Here is an 18100-nt window from a genome sequence, read left to right as displayed (position 1 = left end):
TCCTCCGATCTCTGCCTCTCCCCACCCCTCTCAGTCTTCTTTCACTGAGAGGGTCGGGGAGAGGTGGAGATTAACTGGATAGGAAGCAGAGCTATACCGCAAAGCTCTGCCTCTCCAGGGCAGCAGAATCTGCAACCTGCAAAGTCGTGGAACGTGGTCTATTTCTGTAGTATAAAACATTTGTTCTGCTGTGGGAATGTGGCGAATCCACTTAGTATTTAATGCTGAACAGGACTAAATTAAAAAAACTGGTAAAAAAAAAAGAGACTTCAGAGTGTCTTTAACCACTTCACCTCCAAGGGTTTTTCCCCTTAAAAACCATTGCAATTTTCACCTTTCAGCGCTGCATCCTTTCATCTGCCAATAACTTTATCAGTACTTATCACACTCAAATGATCTATACATTGGGTTTTTTTCACCACCAATTAGGCTTTCTCTTGATGGTACTTTTGGCTTAGAAGTATTTTATTCTAAATGCATTTTAATGGGAATAATATGAAAAAAATTGAAAAAAATCATTATTTCTCAGTTTTCGGCCATTATAGTTTTAAAATAATAAATGTCACTGTAACTAAAACCCGCACATTTTATTTACCCATTTTATCCCGGTTATTGCAACGTTTAAAATATTTCCCTAGTACAATGTATGGTGCCAATATTTAATTTGGAAATAAAGGTGCATTTTTTCAGTAATCACCAATTACAAGCCCATAATTGAAAAAGTAACAGTAAAATACCCTCTTGACATACATATTAAAAAAGTTCAGTCCCTGAGGTAACTTTTTATGTTTTTTTTGTACATTGTGTATATATATATTTACAAAACCTTTTTTTTGTTTAACTTTTGGGGAGTGTGGGAGGTAAGGGTTTACTTTTAAATGTAAATATAAGTATTTTAATTTAAAAAAACGTGTTTAGGTGTCATTTTACTACTTGGCCACAAGATGTCCTCACGCATAACTTTCCTGTGTGTACTATTAGTACGCAAACAGGAAGTAATGTGTGGACGTGTAGGTATTGGTGTTTGTGAATGACGATGGTATCTCATCGATGCCGTCTATCATTCACATGGGGACTTAGTTCAATGAATAGTAACTGCATTCACATTCAATGATCTCCACTCTAACGATTAGTTGCGAGAACGAGCGCTGGAGCGAGCGCAGGAGTGAGCAGGCATGCCCGGAGGCAAGGGACGTGTATCTACATCCCAGCGAGGTGTAGAGGGATTTTGCTGAGACATAGATACTCGTCATGGAGGAGGGAAAGTGGTTAGTGGTGTTCGAATTTGAATGACCCAAACAATCTTGGCCTGTTCAATCGAATGGCCAGCAAACCAAACACAGAGATATTTGGCCAACTCTAGAAGCCACCACAAATTGGTGAACCCTGACTCATGTCATTTGGATCACATTTTGCCACATGATGTGTTCACTTAAAGTGAACCCGAGGTGAAAAAACTGATGAAATAAACAATAATATTTATCCTCCTGCTCCTAAAAATGACTTTTTTAAAGTATCCCATGGTTTTCTTTTGTATTTAAACAAAGAAAGTTGAATGTTTTACTGTCTCTAATCAGTGGCAGGCTATTAAGTGTCCCAGAGTTAGAAAAAGGTCTGCTCTCAGAAGTTGTATTCTGCCAGGAAAACTTTTATGGCTGTAATTAGCTTATCAATGATGTTTACTATATTCCGGACAAGCTACAAACAAGACAGAAGCTGTCACTTCCATGCCTAGAAATGAACTCTTTCAGGCAACAAAATAAAACATGTAAAACAGCCTGGTTCTTAATATGTTTTGCATACACATACTCTACATACACATGCATAGCTCCCAACTGTCCCTCTTTTGGAGGGACAGTCCCTCTTTGGGAGCTCTGTCCCTCTTTCCTCCTCATTTGTCCCTCTTTCAGGAATTTGTCCCTCTTTCTGTATAAATATATATATTTCTATACTGAAAATTTATTTATTTATTGTATTTATAAAGCGCCAACATAGTACGCAAATGTGTTTGATTGACTCTAAACTTTATACCCATCCTTTAAATTGATATATTACTAATTTTAAAATGTTAATATGAAGGAAAATGAACCAGGACAGAAAGGACCAGTGTGGTTTGAATTATAAAACAACATATTTTTCTTATGAAATCTTTATGGTATGCGTGACTAGGGGCGTGGTGGGGCGTGATCAGGGGTGTGGCATGGGCGTGGCTTAAGCATCCCTTTTTCTCATCTCAAAAAGTTGGGAGGTATGCACATGTTTATCTCATCATGTCACATGTTGCCTTGGGTACACTTTAAACTTTAACGTTGAAACTCTAATACGTGTTTCTTGGAATTCCTTTAGTCACACAGAAATGAGATTGTGAAGCTGACAAGCTAATGATCACCTTTTGCAAGGGAAAAAAAAACTATTTGTGAATTTCTCTGGAATTAGACCGAACAACAAAACAGTAATTAACTTTGCAGATACTTTTTTTACAGGAGCCGCATCTAAAGAAAAAAGTGACAGTGCGCAGAAAACCCATTAGCATATATTAATTAAGAGCCGGGAGGAGAGATTTAATAATTCATTGCAGCCGCTGACACCTGTGAGTAATGCCTTTAATTTGTGTGTTCATATTTCTTAATGTAGATAGTCACATTCTGCAGTGGGCTGTTTGTAATCATTACTGCTCGAATTTTGGGAGGTTTGTTGTAGTCATGTAAAATTTTGTTAAAGCAGGATTGTCAGCCATAAAATCAAATTCCATTTACCCACTGCTCTGTGTGTATTAAGCAGTCTACATCCTGACTCTGCATTGACAGCATTCCAATATAATCATAAATGTGTCTCCTGTAATGAATCTTATCTCAGTCAGCCTGGCTCTATTCTGGTACATTGCCTAGGAGAGGGAAGCTTGTTATCTTCCCTCCCACATTCCTGCTCTTTACTGATTGGCTAAAGGCAGTTCAGTGTACCAGGAGGCTGAGAAGGGCAATGAACATCCCCCCTCTGCAGAAGCTGCTAAAACACAATTTATGCTGAGCTCACATGTGTTTACAAAGAAAGCAGGATATGACAGAGTTAGGCCTCTTTCACAGTGCGACGTTAAAGAACAAGCGACACCCATGCTAACCTAGAAATAAAAAACACATATATAAGTAGATAAATACTACTACTACTTACATAACAGATGTATTGTGCTATCCACATAATGATTCCTGTGAATTTTATAAACGAAAAGCAGAAAATCCTATTCAAGGCAGTGGCCATCTTGCCAAGCTAATGCTGACATCATATCCTCCCTGACTCTTGTTTTCCCCCCTCCCTTCTCTTGCTCATTGTGTATTCATTAGCTGCCCTCCTCCCAGAGTCTTTTTTTTATATTTACACATCCAAACACTGAGTCACCTCAGCCTTGCTTGTAAACACAAGTGATCAGCTAGGCAGGGAAATAAATGGAAGAGGAGGAATATATTATAGAAAAAAAGAACCAACATTCAAAAGAACTCCCAGCATTCAACTCTTTGGCACTGTTTGGCACTAGGGCCAGTGCTCCTTAAGTATGTGATAACTCCAAACCATAACAGCAGAAAAAGTTTTGAATGCAGGATTAGCATCTTTATCATTTAATACACTCAGACCAGTTGCTGTTGAAATTTGATTTTTATGGTGACAATACCGCTTTAAAGTCGCACGTTAGAAAATGTTTTAACGTGGACTAACGCACAGCAATACTAAGTCTGTGCAACATTCACAGTGCACACGTTGCGTTTGTGTGTAACGTGTAGGCTAGCATCCTTAGAAAGTGCTGCATGCTGTGCGTTATACGCGTTATTAACTGCGTTGGACTGTTTGCACATGCTCAGTAATGACCTGGAAGCATACTTTCCATTGCCTGTATGCCCTACTGTATGCGATGATAACAGGGCATAGAGTTGCGTTGTGACATTTTTGGGACGTTGTGTTGTTAGTTTGCATTGCGACTTTAATGTTGCATCAAAACGCAACGTCCCACTGTGAAAGTAGCCTAAGGGAAGAAATTACATCAGGATTGGCTTCAGTTAGATGCAGTAAAGATGGAATATTCCTGGAACTGTCTACGCTTAATTTACTATATAAAAGTAAATGAAATCAAAAGGTGAACAGTATAATACATATGTTATGTAAGTAGAACAAGTATTTATCTACTTATATATGTGTTTTTTTCTGGGATAGGCTGTCCCTGCTGCTTTAAAGAGACTCTGTAACAAAAAAAAAATCCCCTGGGGGGTACTCACCTCGGTAGGGGGAAGCCTCAGGGTCCCAATGAGGCTCCCCCCCCCTCCCCTGTAGCTGCAGGCAGTCCAGCGCTGGCTCCCACAAAGTGTCCAGCAATCCTCCTTCGACAAGCCTGACAAGCGCTGATAAGCGTTGATTTATTTACCTTTCCTGGCTCCAGCGGGGGCGCTGTTGCGGCAAACCGTACGGAGATAGGCGGAAATACCCAATCTCTGTCGGGTTCGCTCTACTACGCAGGTGCAGGAGACATGCGCCTGCGCAGTAGAGCGGGCCGACAGCGATCGGCTATTTCCGCCTATCTCCGAGTGGAGAGCGGATACTGCGCCTGCGCTGGACCCGAGGAGGTAAATATTTACATCCCGCCGTTCGGAGGGGCACAGTGAGACCGGTGTGGGACACAGGAGGACGGGGGAAGCCTCGATCGGATCCGGCGGCTTCCCCCTACCGAGGTGAGTACCCCCCAGGGGAACTTTTTGTAGTTACAGTTTTTTTTTATAATTATAGCACTGGTTGTTTTGTAAACTGTACCAAAAAGTCAGAAGTGGGTAAATTTATGGCTGGCATGTGTGTCATAAACAAACAGCTCTATTAGTCAACTGATTCTAAATAGAACAAAATATAAATTATGAAATTCAATTAATCCAACAAATATGCATAAAGATAAAAACGCATGGGATGGCCACCCCGCCATGCAACCATCTGGCACAACACACCCAGGTACACCTAAAGTCCTCAGCTGTATGGATCCTAAAAACCTCATAGGCCTGGTGCACACCGAGCGATTTTTGAAGCGTTACGCAAACCGCTTCCGCCTGTGAAAACGCTTGGCTAATGTATTTCAATGGGCTGGTGCACACCAGCGGTTTGAGGTTTTTACCAAACCGCAAACGTGGCTCCTGCAGCTCTTTTGCGGTTTGCAGAAGCGTATCTGCCTCAATGTAAAGTATAGGAAAAACGCAAACCGCTTGGAAAAACGCTGAGATCAGAGCGGTTTTCCAGGCTTTTGTAACAGAAGCTGTTCAGTGACAGCTTTACTGTAACAATATATGTAATCTGATGTATAGAAATGCAAATATGTGTCGCACTCAACCACTAGGAATGTGCTATGGGCAGATATAGAGATTCAAGGTAAAAAGGAAGAAAATGTCTCCCCATGTAAAAAGCACCACTCCAGGGTATATTCAAAAATATATAACAAGTTTATTGGTTTAAAAAAAAACAACAACAGCTGTATGGACACACAATTAAAAACATTTAAAAACATTTAAAACCATCCACATTCCCTTGTAGAGTTGGGCCGAACGGTTCGCCTGCGAACGGTTCCATGCGAACTTCCGTGGTTCGCGTTCGCGTCCCGCAGGCGAACCTTTGCGGAAGTTCGGTTCGCCCCATAATGCACCATGGAGGGTCAACTTTGACCCTCTACATCACAGTCAGCAGGCACAGTGTAGCCAATTAGGCTACACTAGCGCCTGGAGCCACTCCCCCCTACTAAAAGGCAGGCAGCGGCGACCATTACGGTCACTCGTGTGCCTGCATTAGTGAGAGTAGGGCGAGCTGCTACACACTCTCTCTCATAGGGAAAGATTAGTTAGGCTTAGCTTGTCCCTGGCTGCATACCTGTTCTGTGAACCCACCACTGCATACCTGTTCTGTGAACCCACCACTGCATACCTGTACTGTGAACCCGCCACTGCATACCTGTACTGTGAACCCACCACTGCATACCTGTTCTGTGAACCCACCACTGCATACCTGTTCTGTGAACCCACCACTGCATACCTGTTCTGTGAACCCACCACTGCATACCTGTACTGTGAACCCACCACTGCATACCTGTTCTGTGAACCCACCACTGCATACCTGTACTGTGAACCCACCACTGCATACCTATTCAGTGAACCCGCCACTGCATACCTGTTCTGTGAACCCATCACTGCATACCTGTTCTGTGAACCCACCACTGCATACCTGTTCTGTGAACCCACCACTGCATACCTGTTCTGTGAACCCACCACTGCATACCTGTTCTGTGAACCCACCACTGCATACCTGTTCTGTGAACCCACCACTGCATACCTGTACTGTGAACCCATCACTGCATACCTGTTCTGTGAACCCACCACTGCATACCTGTTCTGTGAACCCACCACTGCATACCTGTTCTGTGAACCCACCACTGCATTCCTGTTCTGTGAACCCACCACTGCATACCTGTACTGTGAACCCACCACTGCATACCTGTTCTGTGAACCCACCACTGCATACCTGTACTGTGAACCCACCACTGCAGACCTGTTCAGTGAACCTGCCACTGCATACCTGTACTGTTCAGTGAACCTGCCACTGTATACCTGTTCTGTTCAGTGAACCTGCCACTGCATACCTGTACTGTTAAGTGAACCCGCCACTGCATACCTGTTCTGTTCAGTGAACAGTTTGGTGTGTCAGTGTGAAGCAGTACCTTAATTACACTACCTGATTGATGTATACACATGCAAGATGTTTTAAAGCACTTTAGGCCTGTCATTTAGCATTCAATATGATTTCTGCCCTTAAAACGCTGCTTTGCGTCAAATCCAGATTTTTACCGGGGACTTTTGGCGTGTATCCCACTCCGCCATGCCCCCCTCCAGGTGTTAGACCCCTTGAAACATCTTTTTTATCACTTTTGTGGCCAGCATAAATTTTTTTTTTTCAAAGTTCGCATCCCCATTGAAGTCTATTGCGGTTCGCGAACTTTAACGCGAACCGAACCTTCCGCGGAAGTTCGCGAACCTAAAATCGGAGGTTCAGCCCAACTCTACTCTTCAGCCCGCAGCACAGATCAGATAGCAGGCAGGGTGATCAGACTTTCCCCCTTTTTTCTCCACTAGGGCGATGTCCTGCTGGGGGGGGGGGGTCTGATTGCCGCCGCGCTGCTGTGCCTAGCGGGGGGGGGGGGGGGGGGGGCTCCTGCGCCGCCTCAGATAGGCTTCAGCCTATCAGATGCCGGTGATCCCCGGCCAATCAGAGGCCGGGGATTGCTGATCTCCTCTACGTATGTATGTAAACAGCAGGGAAGATCTTCCCCGCGTGTTTACATTTACCCTGCGAGCCGCGATCGGAGGCTCACAGGGCGTTCACTGAGGCACCCTCCGTGAACTGACATGGAATGGCCGCTCGTATCCATGGAAACCGCTTCAGGATTCAGGGGCGTACTTATGCGTACGCAGAATCCTGAAGTGGTTAAAGCTGTAGTGGCCATTTTAGTAAAAATGTCCTGGTCACTAGGGGGGTTTAACACCGCGGTCCTCAAGTGGTTAAAGGCAGTAAAACATTCAACCTACTTTGTAAATGATTAAATATAAAATAAAACCATGGGATACTTAAAAAAGTAATTTTTAGGAGTAGGAGGATACAAATAATTACCTCAACAGTGTATTTTGTCCTTGGGTTCACTTTAAGCTCCACCCATTGGTTCCATGGAACACAATCTCACTACAGTGCTGCTGTAAAATAATAAACTCCTCCCATTGTGCCATCTCTGTACACAACCACTTATGATAATCTTCTAGACATAAACCTTTTCTTCGCCACCACCACTCAATAAGGGTTCATTTCCATGGGCAGTTGAACTGTGTGCTCAGCAAGCAGTTACCAGGCAACAGTGAGCAGTTGCCAGGCAGGCAGCAGTGAGCAGTTGCCAGGCAGCAGCAAGCAGTTGTGAGAGTTTGAGAGGCATTTCACGGCCTATCAACTGCCAATGGAAAAAAAGGCCTATACTCAGCACAGAACACTATGGTAGAGTGACCAGACGTCCCGGATTGCCCGGGACGCGTCCCGGATTCGGGGTCCGCTGTCCCAGGCTTAATGAGGTCCCGGGAAACGTCCCGCTTTCAGCAGCGGGACATCCCGGCCTCGGGACTCTGGCCACTCTCTCCTCAATGAACTGGCAGCGGCGTCTATAGACGCCGTTCCAGTTCATTGCCTGCAGCCCCGCTCCAGCCTCCTCTTCCGGTGTCTGTTCCGACACCGGCAGAGCAGGGCTTAGGCAAGATGGCTGCCGAAGCCCTGTACTGGAGACCTATTTGTGTCTCCAGTACAGGGCTTCAGGCGCCATCTTGCCGTAGCCCTGTCAGCGCGGGAGACTGCAGGAGAAGTAAGACGGTCCCAGGAGCAGCGCGCCAGAGGCCGGAGACTTCTGCCAGGTGAGTAAATCAATGCTTTGTTTTCCAGGTGAAAGGTTTGCCCGCATTGTTTCTTTTACAGGTGAAATGTTTGCCCGCATTGTTTCTTTTACAGGTGAAATGTTTGCCCGCATTGTTTCTTTTCCGGTGAAATGTTTGCCCGCATTGTTTCTTTTCCGGTGAAATGTTTGCCCGCATTGTTTCTTTTCCAGTAAAATGTTTGCCCGCATTGTTTCTTTTCCGGTGAAATGTTTGCCCGCAGTGCGTTTCTTTTCCGGCGAAATGTTTGCCCGCAGTGCGTTTCTTTTCTGGTGAAATGTTTGCCCGCATTGCGTTTCTTTTCTGGTGAAATGTTTGCCCGCATTGCGTTTCTTTTCTGGTGAAATGTTTGCCCGCATTGCGTTTCTTTTCTGGTGAAATGTTTGCCCGCATTGCGTTTCTTTTCTGGTGAAATGTTTGCCTGCATTGCGTTTCTTTTCTGGTGAAATGTTTGCCCGCATTGCGTTTCTTTTGTACTGACATGTTGCCCGCATTGCGTTTATTTTGTACTGACATGTTTGCCAGCATTGCGTTTATTTTGTACTGACATGTTTGCCCGCATTGCGTTTATTTTGTACTGACATGTTTGCCCGCATTGCGTTTATTTTGTACTGACATGTTTGCCCGCATTGCGTTTATTTTGTACTGACATGTTTGCCCGCATTGCGTTTACTTTGTACTGACATGTTTGCCCGCATTGCATTTATTTTATACTGACATGTTGCCCGCATTGCGGTTATTTTGTGCTGACATGTTGCCTATTGCGTTTATTTTCTGGTGTCCGGGGTAACCGTTACTGCATTTATTATTTAATGGTCATAGATGGCTATGTTTGCTGCTTTGTGGTTACTGTATACTATTAGCATCACACAGTTTCTGCACACCCATGAAGTCTCATTTGTCCACATCATGGCGTAAACACTGCTTTCTTATGCCTCGCTGTTACATCATTGCGTTAGCTCTGCCCATACAATGTCATGGCCACGCCCATTTTTCACTGCGGTGCGCTGCGCGTGCCGCAGCCCCCCCCCCCAGTCTTCGTCGCTACGCGCTCCTCAGTCCTCCCCACTTTTCGCCGCCGCGCCGCCCCCCACCCGCCCCCCTCCCCGACCCAGCTTGTACCCACAAAAAACTGGTCACTCTAACTATGGACAATATCATAAACAGGTTATCACACAGGCACCAAATAATGCCAGGAACTTCTCTTTAGTTGCCTTCTGATAGAATCTGACAAATGCTGTTTTTACAAGAGGAAAGATTACACGGAAACATGAAATGCGATGTAATTGGAGCAGGGGAGGAGAAATAGTTTAATATGAATAAATTACATTAAAATAAAAAACAACCACATGTGGCTAATTCAATCATCTCAACAGGCAGAAAATATTCGGTTCAAAAATCCAGTGCGAGTTCATGAGCAATTTCTCAGACAGGCGTTTCCATCTCATACGGTAAATAGTACAGCGAGGCCTAGAATACATTATTTAAATGTCACAGTTCTGATAGTTTTCTTTCTGAGTTATTTGTAATGGATATTTTCTATTGATGGCATTATCCCAAAGCCAGGTACTGGAGCAAAATACATAAAACAGATGTCTAGTATCAGAAACTCAACTGACATACAAAGTATAGTACAAGGTGAACAGAGGTGCCAAAAACAGGGGTGGACTTACCTCCTCCAAGTAGACACAAAAACGTATTAACATTTAAAACTTAGAGAATTTATTGATACACTCCAAGGTTCTTTGCAACACGTTTCATAGGTATGACCCTGCTTCATCAGGCAGTGGGGTAGGAGTATATGGGAAATGCAGGTCTAAGTCTGGGTCAAGCGCCTCACATACAACGGTCATCGGTCACGTACAATGGTCATCCTGATATCAAACGCTAGAATTGCTGAGCACCCGATCAAGTACTTTCAAAGGAGCAGCAGCAGCTGATCCTCAGGATGCCGGCCAAGTATGTGCTGCACCGCAGCCGCATCACTCCCCCGCACCCAGCAGATTAGCGGTTGGATCACCAGCCACACGCAAAGTCCTTCTTCCTCTCTGACTACAGCAGCACCTCATGTGACCCGGCAGCATGTAATAGGTCACATGAGGCACCGCTGTAGCCGTGGATACAGGACACTGGACGGGCGATTGGAGATCCCATCGCTGAAACGCTGAGAGCAGGTGAGTGAAGCGGCGCTGCACATCTAGGAAGAGGGTGATGGGGAGTGTGAGGAGGGAGACATTTGGGGAGGGGAGCCGCCTCGTGCCGCCCTCTGATTGTTGCCGCCCTGAATCATGTGATTCACGTTGCTTCATGGAAGAACTCCCCTGGATCTATGGTCACCTTTACAGTAAGTTTGACAGATTGCACTGATACGGAAACAGGATAAAGAGATAAACATTACAGATAACTCTTCCTAAACAATAAGTAAAACACGAAGACTTCACTGGCGTAACAATAGGGCCTGCAGCCCCTGCTCCCGAAGGGGGGAGAGAGGGGGCAGCCCCCAACCCCACCCCACCCCCGGGGCCCGCACAGGGCCGTTTTGTGGGGGTTGGAGGGGACACAGCATGAGGGGAAAGCCATGGCCACATTCGGCGGGGAGAGGGGACGTTCTCCCCCCTCCCTCACCTCGGGGCTCTCCCCTCTGCGTTCCCCTCCACTTTAAATTAGGGTCCGGGCAGCGGCGGGCAGTGGCAGGCAGCAGACAGATACATACCTTCAGTCCGCTCCAGCGTGCATTCCTCTCGCTAGTCTCTGACGCGACTTCCTGTATAACAAAATATCCCCGAGCGGGCTCCGGGGGGGGGGGTCAGCTCATAAATTCTGCAGGGGGGCCCGGTCGGGCCTAGTTACGCCGCTGGAAGACTTGTAGCAAAAACTAGACAAATACATTTTAATGGTAAGCAAGAGGTAACAACTTGTTGAATTGCGTTACCTTACTACAAATGCTTACCTATGGCGGGTTTGGTGTCAGTCTAAATTCTCTCCTGAAATTGAGACCATTTGGTAGACTATTTGGCCCAATGCACACCAAAAACCTCTAGCAGATCTGCAAAACGCTAGAGGTTTTTGAAGCAGATTTCAGAGCGATTCTAGGCATGTTTAGGGAGGTTTTCTAAACATGCCGAGCGTTTTCTGGAGCGTTTTTGTGCAGCAGATTACATATATTCAAGGTAAAAAGGAAGAAAAGGTCTCCCCATATGAACAGCACCACTACAGGGTATATTCAAAAATATATAACAAGTTTATTGGGTTCAAACTGATAATATATATGTAATTATTATATTATTACTATTATACATATGATCCCAAGGGAGTAGAGTTGGGCCGAACCTCCGATTTTAGGTTCGCGAACCGGGTTCGCGAACTTCCGTGGAAGGTTCGGTTCGCGTTAAAGTTCGCGAACCGCAATAGACTTCAATAGGGATGCGAACTTTGAAAAAAAAAAAAATTATGCTGGCCACAAAAGTGATGGAAAAGATGTTTCAAGGGGTCTAACACCTGGAGGGGCGCATGGCGGAGTGGGATACACGCCAAAAGTCCCCGGGAAAAATCTGGATTTGACGCAAAGCAGCAGAACAGGAATGCAGTGGTGAGTTCACAGAACAGGTATGCAGTGGTGGGTTCACAGAACAGGTATGCAGTGGTGGGTTCACAGAACAGGTATGCAGTGGTGGGTTCACAGAACAGGTATGCAGTGGTGGGTTCACAGAACAGGTATGCAGTGGCGGGTTCACTGAATAGGTATGCAGTGGTGGGTTCACAGTACAGGTATGCAGTGGTGGGTTCACAGAACAGGTATGCAGTGGTGGGTTCACAGTACAGGTATGCAGTGGTGGGTTCACAGAACAGGTCTGCAGTGGTGGGTTCACAGAACAGGTATGCAGTGGTGGGTTCACAGAACAGGTATGCAGTGGTGGGTTCACAGAACAGGTATGCAGTGGTGGGTTCACAGAACAGGTATGCAGTGGTGGGTTCACAGAACAGGTATGCAGTGGTGGGTTCACAGAACAGGTATGCAGTGGCGGGTTCACTGAATAGGTATGCAGTGGTGGGTTCACAGTACAGGTATGCAGTGGTGGGTTCACAGAACAGGTATGCAGTGGTGGGTTCACAGTACAGGTATGCAGTGGTGGGTTCACAGAACAGGTATGCAGTGGTGGGTTCACAGAACAGGTATGCAGTGGTGGGTTCACAGAACAGGTATGCAGTGGTGGGTTCACAGAACAGGTATGCAGTGGTGGGTTCACAGAACAGGTATGCAGTGGTGGGTTCACAGTACAGGTATGCAGTGGTGGGTTCACAGAACAGGTATGCAGTGGTGGGTTCACAGTACAGGTATGCAGTGGTGGGTTCACAGAACAGGTATGCAGTGGTGGGTTCACAGAACAGGTATGCAGTGGTGGGTTCACAGAACAGGTATGCAGTGGTGGGTTCACAGAACAGGTATGCAGCCAGGGACAAGCTAAGCCTAACTAATCTTTCCCTATGAGAGAGAGTGTGTAGCAGCTCGCCCTACTCTCACTAATGCAGGCACACGAGTGACCGTAATGGTCGCCGCTGCCTGCCTTTTAGTAGGGGGGAGTGGCTCCAGGGGCTAGTGTAGCCTAATTGGCTACACTGTGCCTGCTGACTGTGATGTAGAGGGTCAAAGTTGACCCTCCATGGTACATTATGGGGCGAACCGAACTTCCGCAAAGGTTCGCCTGCGGGACGCGAACGCGAACCACGGAAGTTCGCATGGAACCGTTCGCAGGCGAACCGTTCGGCCCAACTCTACTGAAGAGCCCCCGCAACACAGATCAGGCTGAAATCCGGAAGTGGTTAAGGCCTAGCAGCAGGGCCGCACAACTCAGCACACAAGTGATTCCCCCCCCCCCTCCCTTTCTCCCCACCAACAGAGCTCTCTGTTGGTGGGGTCTGATCACTCCCCAGTTGTTTATTTTTTTAAATAAATATTTATTGTATTTATTTTTTAATAAATTGTGCTCATTTTTAATTTATTTTTTATTCTCCCCCCACCCCCCTAACCAAACACTCCCCAGCCTATGGAGGGGACAGCCGTGTCACACGGCTGTCCCCAGTACATCGATGCCTTAGATCGTAACGCTGTACGGGGTAATTAGACGGCGTTTTCGCCATCTAACAGTCTCCGATCGCTGCTGGGAGACTGAAGGCGGAGCTCCGCCTTCCAAGAGGACATGCGTGCGCATCAGCGCAATCTCCTGGTAGCCCCATAGAAGGTCATTCATGCCAATCGGCGTGGAGCGGTCCTGAGGCTGCCGCCGGGTCCACGCCAATTGGCGTGGAGCATTCTGCAAGAAGTTAATCAGTGGCAGGCTATTAAGTGTCCCAGAGTTAATAGTTCAATAGTCATGTATTTTATCTCTCCCTGCCCTTTAGAAGTTGTATTCTGCCAGGAAAATTTTAAGGCTGTAATTTGCTTACCAGTGATGTTTACCTATATTTTGGCCAAGGTACTGACAAGACAGAAGCTGTCACATCCATGCCTAGAAATTAAGCAGCAAAATAAGGCAAGTAAAACAGCCTGGTTATTAATTTATGTTTGTACTCTACATACACATGTTCATCTCATCACTTGCGCGCTTCTCACATGCGCAGACCCCTTACAGCGGCGGGCGTGTAATTGAGCCAGGTACACAGACGAGCCATGCATGCGCAGTTGCGCGTGACTTTGCCTGAAGTCACTGGGCTAAGGGGGGCCACCAACAGTACCACTGAGGGAACCCAGATGATGCCAAGGGACCTTGCGGGCTATAGGGGGCTGGAGGAAGCCCCAGGTAAGTGCTGATTTACATTTTAAGGGCCTGCTCAGGGTCCCTTGAAGATGAGGCAGTCAAAACTTTAATGTAAGGTATGTCCACATGTTAGATAAAAGTCATCCAAAACGGACTATAGTGACCGACTACCGTTTGGCTTCCTAATGTATATGTAGCTGAGGTTGTTTGATGACCGGCTCAATTGTACAGCACACTTTGGACTGCACTTTTTAGCACTTGAGCACTTTTAGTGAGTCTGTTCAAAGCTTTGTTTGACAGACACTTTCAAGTTAGCCACATAGGGGCAATCTGGTTGACTTATAAGAAACTTTGTTGGGAGTAAACATTTTTTTTGCAGTATTGACATGCTTTGCACACAATTGTATGCATATATTTATTGCTTTTGTACTTTTTGCATTGCTATAGTAATTATTTAGTAATCAAGATGCACCGTTGGTCGCTTGAACTGTATTATTTAATTATTATGTAATAAAAATGTATGAAGATGAATTACTCACCTCATGCTGCTACAATGTGGCTGCAAAAAATATATTGCAATTTACGTTACGTACTGATCGCTTTATTTTGTGAAAATGTTTTACAAACAGTAAGGGATAAAACTTTAAATAATGTTTTAATTAGTTAAATAAGATAAATATGTTTAGTATTTTTATAAACGTTATTCGGCACGGGTGCATTTTATAAACGTAAATCACCACAAGCACAGTTATAAATCATTAAAAATCTCCGGGCGCCGTTTGTAAACGTTATTTATCTCCGGCGCCCTTTTTTCCTGCTCGGCGCCCATTAAACGTTATTTATTATGAGAGTGAATGGCGGCGCCCTTTTTGGCCACTAGCTGCCTGCGCCCTTTTTTCCCGCTTCAGTGATCTGCACCTGCGCAGTACTTCTGCACAACTGCATATCACTCCCAAGTATGGGAGCGCAGCAGGGGAGCGCACCTGGCCAAGTGTGTGCGACTTGGCCAGGCTATTGGCCAGGATCCTAGGAGGGAGCCTCCATAGTTTTGCCTCTTTTCATGCACATTTTTTGCATAGGAAAACTGAGAACTAATGTTAATTTAGCTTACACTTGAGTACGTTTTTCACATTCAGACAAAAACTGACAGCTGCGCAGCACTGTGTGTGTTTTTGCTATCAATTACATTAGCTGCTGTGAAAAAATGAGGGTGGGATCCAATAGCCCGTAGCATTACACTGCATCAAGTAGTACAAAGCATTCAATCAATGCTTGTTGTGTACGATACAAATTGATCACTATCCAATCAAATTCCAATCAGATAAGGATCGATCAGCTAGGATGTCAGTCCATGATGGATCTTTGCATCTATGTATGGCTACCTAAACACGCTGTTAAAAAGGCCACTTTTTGTAATGTACTCAGCTACCTATACTGCGGCCACCTATGCCTGACTACCTATACTGGGAGCACCTATACCTAGCTACCTATAGTGGGAGCACCTATGCCTGGCTACCTATACTGGGTGCAAATATTCCTGGCTACCTATACAGGGAGCACCTATTCCTAGCTACCTATACTGGGGCACCTATGCCTAGCTACCTATACCGGGAGCACCTATGCCTGGCTACCTATACTGGGATCACTTATGCCTGGCTACCTATACTGGGAGCACCTATGCCTGGCTACCTATAAAGGGAGCACCTATGCCTAGCCACCTATACTGGAGGCACCTATAGCTGGCTACCTATACTGGGGGCACCTATTACTGGCTACCTATATTGGGGGCAGCGATAACTGGTAACCTATACTGGGGGCACCTGTAGCTGGATACCTATATTTAGGGCACCTATGCCTGGCTACCTATATGGGGGCACCTATGCCTGGATACCTATACTGGGGGCATCTATAGTTGGCTACCTATACTGGAGGCACCTATAGCAGGCTAACCTATACTGGGGGGACCTATACCTGACTCCACGGGGGGAGGGGAGGTCAATTTTTACTCCCTTGCCCTGGGTCCAATTTAGCCTAGAAACTGCCCTGGAAAAAAAATGTTAAAAAAGTACCAATAATTCTGAAGAAGAATTAACTGAAAAAAAGAGAAGGCACACAACCTGCTTGCCCTTTGCAAATGGGCCTCTTCCTGTTCTTGATTTCAGAGACAGACCTATCTCTGTCATCAGTGGCCACAGTCCTGAGAGAGCTCTGTCACAGGCCACGGATTTACCTTTCCTTGTGGGGCTTGTTGAGCTGCAGCTGTAAATATTCTGGAACAGTCAGAGGAGGAACTTCCCTGGGCGCGATCACCTGGCAAAGTCCTGACTGATAATTACACAGTCCCCACAGGCCGAGCTAATAGCTTGTTTTTCTCACTCTCTGCAGATCGGGCAGAATCAGCAGAACGCTTTGCTGTGATCGGCCTCCTCTGAGGATTGTCTTGGAAGAAAATCTCTACAGCAGCAACTTATAAAGGCTGCAGCTTTGTCACCGGCAGTGACCTTGCTTTGGGAGCGTATCCATTAGGTGAGTCACTTTCTTAAAGCTCAGCTACATTTTTTTTCCTCACAGAGTTAAAGAAAACCTGAACTGACCTAAAAAACAAAGAGTTAGATACTCACCTGTGGAGAGGGAAGGCTCTGGATCCCATAGGGCTTTTCTGGGCCTCTCTGCGTCCCCTCCCTCATTCCCACGCATGTGCAGTACGGATCCGCTCATCTTTGGGAGAAATCAGGATGGGAGTACTTCCAAAGCCTTTCTGAGGATTATTTTGACATTCTAGTCAGATTACTTCAACGGAGGACCTGGCGGTGGAAAGAGTCCCACAGAGAGGACAGGGGGGGTCTCTATAGGATCCGGAGACTTCTCTATTCTTTGAGTATCTTAAGCCCCGTCTACACCATAAGAGGTTGTAGCGATCCGGCGGCTCGATTAGCCGCCGGATCGCCTCCTGCGCGTCCCCGCCGCGTCCCCGCTCGCCGCGCGTGCGCAGCATTCGATTCCCCGTTTGTGCTCGCTCGTCCCCGCCGGCGCCGCTTATCTTCTGCTCGATTCCCTGCCATTGTCCCCTAGCGGGGAGCGAGCAGGGAATCGGCGGAAGCAAGATCCGTCCTGTCGGATCTTATCAATCGAGCCGCATCAGCGGCTCGATTGATAAGGATCATCGGAGCCTCATCTACCCGTGTAGATGAGGCTTTAGTCTTATCTCCCCCCACCCACCCACTAGCTTTCCACTAGCTTTCCACTAGGTGCGGCAACCAATTTGGAAATGGACACATGCTGTTACAAAGCTGCACCCAAATCGCTACAGTGGCAGGGGTGTAGCAATAGGGGTTGCAGAGGTTGTGGCCACATCGGGGCCTTTGGGCCAGAGGGGCCCCGAAGGGCACTCCCTCAATCACAGTATTAGCTCTCTATTGGTCCTGTGCTCATAATAATCACTTCTATAGATACTTTGAATAATGGTAATCATTAACACACTGTTCCCCACCCCCTTCTTGCACCTCTGACACTGTAGTTGCCATTGTCAGGATTTGGTGCGCCATTTCAATTGTTATGTATAGAGTGCTTGGGGGGCCCCATTGTAAAACTTGCATCGGGGCCCACAGCTCCTTAGCTACGCCACTGTACAGTGGAACCGTGTGCAAATCTGCAGCCAGCGTTGTTTTTTTTGGAGGGCAGACACAATTCGGATGCATCCAAAATCGCATGCATAAAAATCTAGGCAGTGGAAATAGGCCCTAATGAAGTAGAAAGACATGATTTTTAAATATAGTACCTCCACTTAAAATGACAAACAATAGCATTATTAGTCTTACAAGGTATCAGACAGTGGATATGATGCTGGGAAAGAACTGTCAGGGCCGGTACTTC

The 18100-nt window shown here is 46.1% G+C and overlaps 1 long non-coding RNA gene across 1 annotated transcript in view; it reads left to right on the top strand.

Moving 5' to 3' along the window:
• The window catches only part of LOC137519601 (uncharacterized), a 29374-nt gene extending 12638 nt beyond the window's left edge, over positions 1-16736 (top strand). The window contains exons 2-3 of the long non-coding RNA XR_011021029.1: positions 2484-2590; positions 16613-16736. This is a non-coding gene — a long non-coding RNA (uncharacterized lncRNA). The remainder of the gene's footprint in view (positions 1-2483; positions 2591-16612) is intronic.
• The last annotated feature ends 1364 nt before the right edge of the window (positions 16737-18100 follow it).

Source organism: Hyperolius riggenbachi, chromosome 5, assembly GCF_040937935.1.
Source record: "Hyperolius riggenbachi isolate aHypRig1 chromosome 5, aHypRig1.pri, whole genome shotgun sequence".
Lineage (NCBI taxonomy): Eukaryota > Metazoa > Chordata > Amphibia > Anura > Hyperoliidae > Hyperolius > Hyperolius riggenbachi.
This window is presented reverse-complemented; position numbering and strand designations above follow the sequence as displayed.